The sequence below is a fragment of the Rhineura floridana genome, chromosome 1, assembly GCF_030035675.1.
Source record: "Rhineura floridana isolate rRhiFlo1 chromosome 1, rRhiFlo1.hap2, whole genome shotgun sequence".
Taxonomy (NCBI): domain Eukaryota; kingdom Metazoa; phylum Chordata; class Lepidosauria; order Squamata; family Rhineuridae; genus Rhineura; species Rhineura floridana.
This window is the reverse complement of record NC_084480.1, coordinates 264,819,485-264,828,353: the sequence shown is the minus strand read 5'-3', so window position 1 is coordinate 264,828,353 and position 8,869 is coordinate 264,819,485. Positions and strand designations below refer to the sequence as shown.

Here is an 8,869-nt window from a genome sequence, read left to right as displayed (position 1 = left end):
AGGGAGGCATGCATGGTACCATCTTTATCGATCTTTAGGCACCAGGCAAAGTCCTTTTCCAAGCCTTTGGTCATTGATGACTTCTCTTAGTGGAGCGGGACTTGTATATTTGCCCTTATTTGTATTGGTAGTGTTTGTTTAATTTTTTTTTAATTGTCAGAGTGTTTTTATGCTTGATAGATCCTGTTGTTTTTAATTGGTTATACAAGTTGCTTTGTGTCACATGGTGAGAAAAGTGACTCAATAATAATAATAATATATCATTTATATAGCATTTTTGGCATTGTATGCTTTGTTGTTAACTATTTGCACCAGAAATAGGGTGCTGGAAATGGTTGAGCTACTTGGTCATTGAGCCTATATTTGTGACAAAGCAGTATTATTCTTTATAGCCATATGCGGGGGGGGGGTTTGTACAATGTACAAATGTCTCTACTGTTTGTCCCTTGAATACAATTGATCATGATCCTGAGGGTGATCCTTTAGTGGAATAGATTTCTGTTTAATAGGATTGCAAATTGCTCTCAGCTGCAGCATAGCTGCTGCCTGGAAGTGTTTTTTGTGGCCAGATGGGGGAGAAGAGGCAGTGTGCATTATGTGGCATGCATCAACATGCTAATGTCAGTGTGGGCATGTGACTTGGTGGGCTATTTAAGCCCACACCCACCTCCTCCTCTCCTCCTCCTTTGGTGTTCTGGCACACACCAGCCCACCCTAGGTTGCAGTGCATATCCTGGCGACAGCTGTGGCAGGGCTAAGTAAGATTTTTTTGCTTGTCTGCAAATTGGCTCCTGCAGGAAGGTTTTTTTGCCTGCTCTATACTGCTTGCTGTGGGGATATGGGCATAGGTGGTGGGTGTGGCTAGATAGGTTAATTCAGCCACATTTTGGCAGGTAGGTGCAGGAGATGGAAGGGTTGTAAGACAAGCAAGTGAGCACCATTAAGCATCTTTGGAGCTGAGAGCTGTATTCAGAGGGCAGGCCCCTAGTCTGTGTGACCACAGGACTAGATACGGAATGTCTTTGGGGCTGCCCAGTTTTATCCGCCAGAGATTGTGCAGCCATGGACTAGGGCTGGGAAGTCTCCCTACTAACATTTAAAGCATATTTAAAGCACATGGATTTTCACAAAGAATCCTGGGAACTTTAGTTGACCCCTCACAGAGCTACAATTCCCAGTACCCTTAAGAAACTATGGTTCCCCGATTCTTTTGGGAAGGCCATGCACTTTAAATGTATGGTGTGGATGTAACCAAGGACTCATATTCACTGTGATTCCCCTACATATACGCGTGTGTGAGAGAGTGAATGAGAGAGAGAGATTTCAATATTCTCAAAGCACTTGAAACATCATTTTAAAATATTTATGGTGCAAATCCTATGGATGTCTACTCAGAAGCAAATGTCACTGAGTTCAGTAGCCTTACTCTCAGCTAAATGTATCTAGAATTGCAGTGCAATGCTAGAATTAAAGTGCTATGTGAATATTTAAACAAGGTGTTGGATATACTAGAGGTGTGCATATATTTCATGTGAGGGTCAAATAATAAGGTGAATTGGGGTGATTAGGAGGTGTTTCCCACTCAACAACTGATGTCATCAACTCACTCACCAAAGTCAGATCAGTGCCCCACATAGCCTTGAGTCACTCTTTCACTCTGTTGTTTCTGTACTTTTCAGAATTCATATAGGTATATGTCTTCCTATATCTCTATGTTTCACCAGGTCCCTGGGTTTTCCAACAGACTGTCTAAAATATTGCTTATGGAGCTTTTAATTGTTGTTTTAAGCACAGCACTATCCCACAGCACTGAGATTTGTTTTAAGGTGAAAATTTCATTAAAGTTTTTCAAAATTCTATATTGCTCTGTTTAACAAAAAAAAGAATCAAAACCAGCATTCCTCCAAACTCTGCAGCAACATTTTGGACAGCCTCATTGTACAAGACCCTTCAGAGGCCTAAAAGAAAAGGCCATTTAAAAAAACACAGAAGGAAGAAAGCAACACCATTCAGTCACATCCTAAGGAAAGAAAGGGCAAGAAAGAAAGCCCTGCTCCACCCTCCTAATAAGGGATTGTGGAGGAAGGTGGACCCTTTTACTTCCCTTACAAAAAGCCCCTGGATTTGTCTGCTGTTTGGCAGGCTTAATCCACTCTGGAGGGATCCCTGTGGCTGTAAATTTCATCCACTTTGGCCAAATGGGCCAAAAGTTTTATTGGTTTTTAGAAACCCTATTATAATGAATGAGGAAAACACAGAGCTTCATGTTATACTTGGAACCCTAAACACAGACTGAAGCAGAGACAGCACAGAGCCTTAAGTCTCAGAACACAGACTCAAAGGCTTGAAGATTCAGAAAGCAGAACAGACTTTTCTTTAAAATGACAAATACAAATATACGGTGAATCTTGGGGCCCATGCACACCCCTAGTATGTATGCATTCATCTTTCCCCAGCACAGCAACAATGAGTCCTTCAATATAACGTCTGCACCACCTTAGCAAAAAGAATTTGAGAGTTTTGTAGCTCAGAAGGCAAACCGTGTGACGTCCCCTGCATATGGCCTCACTTTTATGTTTCCCCTTCACACTCAGTCTGACAAGAGGAGCTTATGAAGCCTTTTCTTCATGGCTCCATCTTGACCTTGACCTCTGAGCTTTAGAGAAGGTTGCTTGCATTTGAAGCAGTCATTCTCCACTGTCAACTCCTCTTTTCTTTTGATATTAAGGAGAGTGAAAGGTCATGCAATATGTTCTCTGTCTGAGGTTTAGGGTTTGGGGGACTGGGGAGAGGGGCCTTCTGCTTATTCCTTTCAACATATTTTTGTGTTGCCTTTCCCCCTCAAGTCAGGAATATGCAGCATCATTCATTTCTTTCCCTCACATCTTCCTTTTCCTCTTCCCTTCCCGTACAAAGAGAGTCAGAGATAAAGAGAGAGAGAACCAAATCTATATGTGTCAGACATTCAGCAAGGGAAAGACAAAGGCACTGAGTTAATTACCCATCATTTACTGCTGCTGAGAAGAACAGATGGTAGCAAGCGATATGTGAATGGCATGGGGCAGTGAATTATTCGATCTTTTTTAGATTAATCGCCAATGGCAAAGTAGGTGATTACAAGCTGTGACCCTTATATAAATGCATAACATGTATACATGAGCTCTAATCAGAGGTTTTTTTTTTTTTTTTTAAAGGAGTTTAAGATCTTTGGCGGATGTCAAGACACATGAAACGATTGACACGAAAGCAAAGCATCACATTGTATGATTTCCAGCAAACATTCCTTTTCAGATAACTTTAGAAAGCCCCCACATTGGGCCAGTTTCCCTGGGCTCAAGAACTGCATCCCAAAAAGAAAAAGAAACCCATATATTTTGAATGGTTTTCCTGAAGAAGAGGGCTGCTCACTTGAAGGGACACTGGGAAGAAAGCTAGTTCATGGAACAGTGAGTAGGACAATACCATTTTTTAAAATGAAAAAGCTAACAGCTGGACATAGAAAACAAAGATAAAGGTGATTATTTCACTGCAAGGCCCTCCTTGGCTTAGGCAGCAATGGTAAGAAGCAAACTGTGTATTTACTCGTTTCTTTGATTTCTATATTATTAAAAAAATTCAGCAACTTTCAAGGTCAGGATGATATAATTTCCTCTCCATCTTGCTAAAACACCCAATCTTTCTTCTTCCGCAGGGGAGAAAAAGAAAAGTCTACTGCATTTTCAGTTGCATCAATAATTAATTGGTACATGAGAAAAACAGATGCTGTCTTTTGCAGATCATAGAAACTGCTCCATCATCAAAATGTCTCCAATCACCTAATTATTAAATCTATACAACGCTAATATTATGGTGAAAAGGGGGGAAGAGGGGGAGGAGAGGAAGCCAGCGAGCCACAAACACCATTCCCTGAAAGCCTTCCAATTTACTGCCTTTTCTTACACTTCTTATCTTGTAGGAAAACAGTCCTCTGCAACATCAGTGAGTGGGCGAGTTTCAGGGGCCTTGCTCAGTTCTCCCTCCTTGAATATTCTTCTTCATCAAGCCAATGCAAAACGTTCGCCAATATTACTGCCTGATGCCTTGTCCATGTGCTGTTGACGGAAGATGCAGGGTGGTGGGAGGGGGCTGGAGGAAGCTGGGGGAATCAGGCTGGAATGGTATTAGTCAGCAGCACTGGGTAGTGCATTTAAAACTGCAATCCATTTAGCCTGAATATAGTGCAGCCTGAGCCAATGCGCCCTGGAGAAAAGAGAAGCATAAACCGCGACAGGAGACTAGAATTTCCAGCGTGCTGTTTCATTAAAAGCCAGCTTTATACAACCCCATCAGGTTAGCTGGTGGGTCCCCACCACCACCTTATTTTATACAGTATACCAATACATGAAAAGATGCAGATAATGCAACAGCACAGCTTCCAGTCAACAGTAACAGCGCAAACAATGATATGGCTCATGGACTTATCTTACCTACATTAACATCACATTGACTCTGCAAGGAGAATGCTTGCATCACTGAAGATGAAAACAGGTTTGCATAAATCTCTCCTTGCTGTAGTTTTCAATTATGAATCTTTTCGGCATAATGGACACTGTTTCAAATAAAAAAATAAATTTTAAAAAGGAATATGGTATTTAAGTAATGGAAATAAACAGGTCTGGGTAGGGAAGGATCCTGAGTTAGGAAGCCTGAAACAAAGAAATCATTTCCACTTTCTGAAATTATAGGGAAAGAAAAATATGTGTATCCAACAACGAAAATTCAACCAAGATTGCAAGCAAAATATTCCAGTTGGGCTTTGATTAGCATATCTTTTAATCATGCCTAGACAAGATAAGGGGATTCTACTAAAGGGCCCTGTAATGTTTATATATATCCGGGCATAACTGTACCTGTGGATGCATATTTATATGCATATTTATAGCATTTCCTGAAATGTCACAGAATCCCTAACACATTCCGAAAGGCAGCAGCTTTAGAAAAATAAAGAATTATGGAGCAGGGTGGGGTGGAGAGAGACTCTTCTCCTGGAAAAGGAATGGTTGGATCAGAATCCAGATAATCTATTTATATATGTTCTTCATATGGTATGTCAGATTCATGAGGGAAAAGAAACCATCTCCGTGCATTTTTTGAAGCTTTTTGGTGCTCCAGAAATATTTATTAAGAAAGCTGCAGGTAGCCATTACTTATAGCCCTGTATAATTTTTTTGTTGTTCTTTTTGACGAAACAAAGATGAAATTGATTTTAAGGGGAGACATTTGTATTGAAAGAAGTGTCATTTTACATTTTTACCAAGGTGGAATCCTCATTTATTTCTAAGCATAAAAAGTGCAGGGAGGTAAAGTATTGTCATACAGGGGCCATTTTTATTTTACAGGAAGTTTTCCATTGACAATGAAATGTGTTATATTATTCCCTAAGAAGGTGGCTTGTGTGTGCACGCTTTCTTTTCATAGCTGTATACATGGTCATATGTATATTTAGCTTTTAACAATTCTGGCACAAATCATTTCTACATTTTCAGGGGCATAGTTATATATTCATTAGGATTTTTCTCCTCCATAGTTACACGGTTCGTGTTTGAAAAATCCCATAAAAATACTGTGTCAGTCACAAAGAAAATGAGCACACATTTGTGCAAAAAGTTTCCTTTAATCCGAATGATTTGAACATAACTGTGCACAGGATGCAACCACAGTGTGGGATATTTAAACATGTGGCTCAGCAAATATGTACATGCCTAATCTTGGGCAAAATTAATCGGTTAGCAATGTAGGTTTTTTAAAAAAAAATTAGTAAACTCAATAGTTAAATTCCAAGATGGTACTATGGGCAGCACTTACACATTGCAATGCAGTTCACATCCTTTCTCCTCAACCATTTTCATTGGGTTCACTATGCAGGCATGATAACATTCACCCATTAGATGAAAACTGTAAAAAATTAGCATACAGAAAAGTAACTCAGAGGTGGTAAGAGAGGCCATATTCAGCTACAAAGCCAACAACTGAAAAGCAGAATATAATTCACTGTTACTGTAATCAGCACTACAAATGGTATATCTTCTCATCTTCCCTCTGTAACAATATCCATCTGTTTTCTGCTTGTTTTCAATTACATTGAGGAAAGGAAAGAAGGAAAGAAACAGATATAAACATACCTAGATGCGTTAGTACATTGCATATGCTTATCTATAAGAGACTATGCACACACACATATCTGTCTATACGTATGTGTGTGTGTGTGTGCATACTTTAAAATATTTTGTGTTGAACAGAAATGATCTTTTATACACCTCATGCCACTCAAGGCCAAATGGGACACAAAGCAGGAGATCTGAGATTGGATCTTCCATGGTTTTACACTAATTTTCAGCCCCACATGGCTACTTTGAAAATCAAGGAAATGGTGCTCTGGAAAAAGATGCTTAATCTTTTCCCCCCTATCCTCTCCCAAGTCTGACCCTTGCTACCTCCCAGTCCTTGGGAGGAGAGAAAAATGCTCACAAGTTATGTCTAGTTTGGTTCTCAACAGATACTCAGTAGACAATAGGCCCTTTGAGAAAGGGCGGTAGCTCAGTGGTAGAGCATCCACTTTGCATTCAGAAGGTCTCACATTCAACCCCCAGTATTCCAAGGTAGGGCTAGAAATGTCTCCCATCTGAAACCCTGGACAGCAACTGTCAGTCAGTATAGAAAATACTGCACTAGATAGATCAACCGTCTGACTCAGTATAACACAGCTTCCTATGTTCACACAGTGATCCTAGCACCTTCAATTCAGTTTCTGAGTTCATGCAGCAAAGGACTGTATGATCATTTGGTCCTGTTCATTAGACATAGACAACTAGCTAAGGTGTTGGATAGCCAATCAGCAGGGCACACAGCATCATCCTTGCAGCCACATGAAAAGAGATCTTCAGATCCCCTAATCAAACAGGAGATTTCTCCTGCATATGCACAGTGGGTTGCCCTGTGGGTTTTCATCTACAAACAGGAGAGCATTGTGGATTTGTCCATCACAGGGGATTACATATGTGAAGCAGCTCTTCTATATGTGCAACATTTTGCTATGCATAGAAGACAATTGGGGCATTAATAATGCATTAATATGTTATTTGCAGGAATAAGCAGCATGGATACAAAGGGTCTATGGGCTATGCTATTTAGCCCTGTCCTTGAGTTTTATTTGACAAATTTAACAAATTGTATTTGTTATTACACTTATCTCCCACCTTTCCTCCAAGGAGCTCAAGGTGGCGTACAAACATGGTTCTCCCCCTCCTGGTTTAATCCTCACAACAACCCTATGAGGTAGGTTAGGCTGAGAGGCAGTGACTGGCCCAAGGTCACCCAGTGAGCTTCATGGTTGAGCGGAGATTTGAACCCTGGTCTCCAAAGTCCCAGTCCAACACTCTAACCACTACACCACACTGGCTCTTCTGAAGAGGGGAGCTGAAGATGGATAGAAAAAACTCCCTGATTCAGAAAGTATCTCTTTAGTTTGTTTTGAATATTCTAGCCTGAATTGTACAAATTGAGATGTACAGCAACCATACATGTATTTCATTGTACACACACCTAATGCTTACATACAGATGAATTGCAACGTGTTTCCTACCCCAAAATGCTTTCCAAAATGCTTATCCCTCAGCCAGGAGAAGCCATGTAACTTTAAAGACAGGCCACACAGCCATTTTCCCCAAGCTCAAACCACCCACTGTGTTGCTCACCTTTGCTCAAAATCCCATTTAGAAGAGCTGAAGGAAAATACAAAATGATGGCTTCTTCTTATGGTGAACAATCAGGCCAAAGCATTCATTGGGAGGAGTGACTATGGGGGACAAGCAGCTCTCATAAAAAGGGTATGCACAGGAAATCTCTACTTTAAGGCTTACAATGTGGTCAGCTGAGAATCTGTTACACAATATAACAGCCCGTCGTCAAGCCCGTTTCTAGTTCAGGCTGAAGTCATTGGTCCACTCTGCTTTTTTTAACACTATAAAGAGAGAAGGGGAAACCACTTCAACTAGCCTAGGAAGCATCATCCTTATAGCATGGCTTTAAACAGTTCCATTCTCATTCACGTCCTACAAAATCCAGGAGAGTCAAATCAGGAGATTTACTTTCACAATTAAAGAACAAATAGTCTAGGACCCCATTACTAGCAGCTTAAATCAAAGCACTGGAGCCCTCTTTTGGTCAAATTTGAAATTGTCACTATTGGGTGTGTTGCTACAAGAATATAAAATGTTACTTTCCCCAAACCTTCTCCCACTGAAATCCATCACAATTTGTTCGCTTTCTCATTTCAACAGCAACTGTAAAGGGCTTTTTAATAGTGCCAGGGATTATTGTTCCATTTATAAGACATATCTTTGCACCACTGGCTTTAAAATTAAGTGTAACCCACCCACCCTGTTACATACAATAGACCTCTTTCCAGAAACAACAATTTATGCAATAGTGTTTCTGGAAATGACACATAACATTTGGCAAAAAAACTTTCATTGCTCCAACAAAATGAATATATGACGACAAAACACACATTCATGGAAGACATGCCATCACTCTAGTACAAAGAATTAATTCACATCTTGAGCCCTACTCAGGCATTCAGCCTGATCATGGGAGGGCTAAATGTACGTAGGAGTGCGCTGGGCCCACTCCCAACACACTGTGTGCCAGATGTACCATGCCCCCCCGAACCTTCACGTATTTATTGTGAAGGTCTGAAGGGAGCTCGTAACTGCATTCTATGTTCCTATTCAACTGAACCTAGTAATAAGCCTCTGCGCAATCAGCAGCCCTGTTGTCAGGGTTGCTGATTCCCAAGAAGGAAGCTTTGAACCACATTTGGTTAAAGATG

At 40.6% G+C, this 8,869-nt stretch overlaps 1 long non-coding RNA gene across 1 annotated transcript; it reads right to left on the bottom strand.

Moving 5' to 3' along the window:
* Window positions 1-3,047: 3,047 nt before the first annotated feature.
* LOC133373157 (uncharacterized) lies at window positions 3,048-8,107 on the bottom strand. The gene is made up of 3 exons (XR_009759621.1): window positions 7,734-8,107; window positions 5,845-5,934; window positions 3,048-4,588 (listed from the first exon to the last, which is right to left on the bottom strand). It is a non-coding gene; the product is annotated as an uncharacterized LOC133373157 (long non-coding RNA).
* Between the last annotated feature and the right edge of the window lie 762 nt (window positions 8,108-8,869).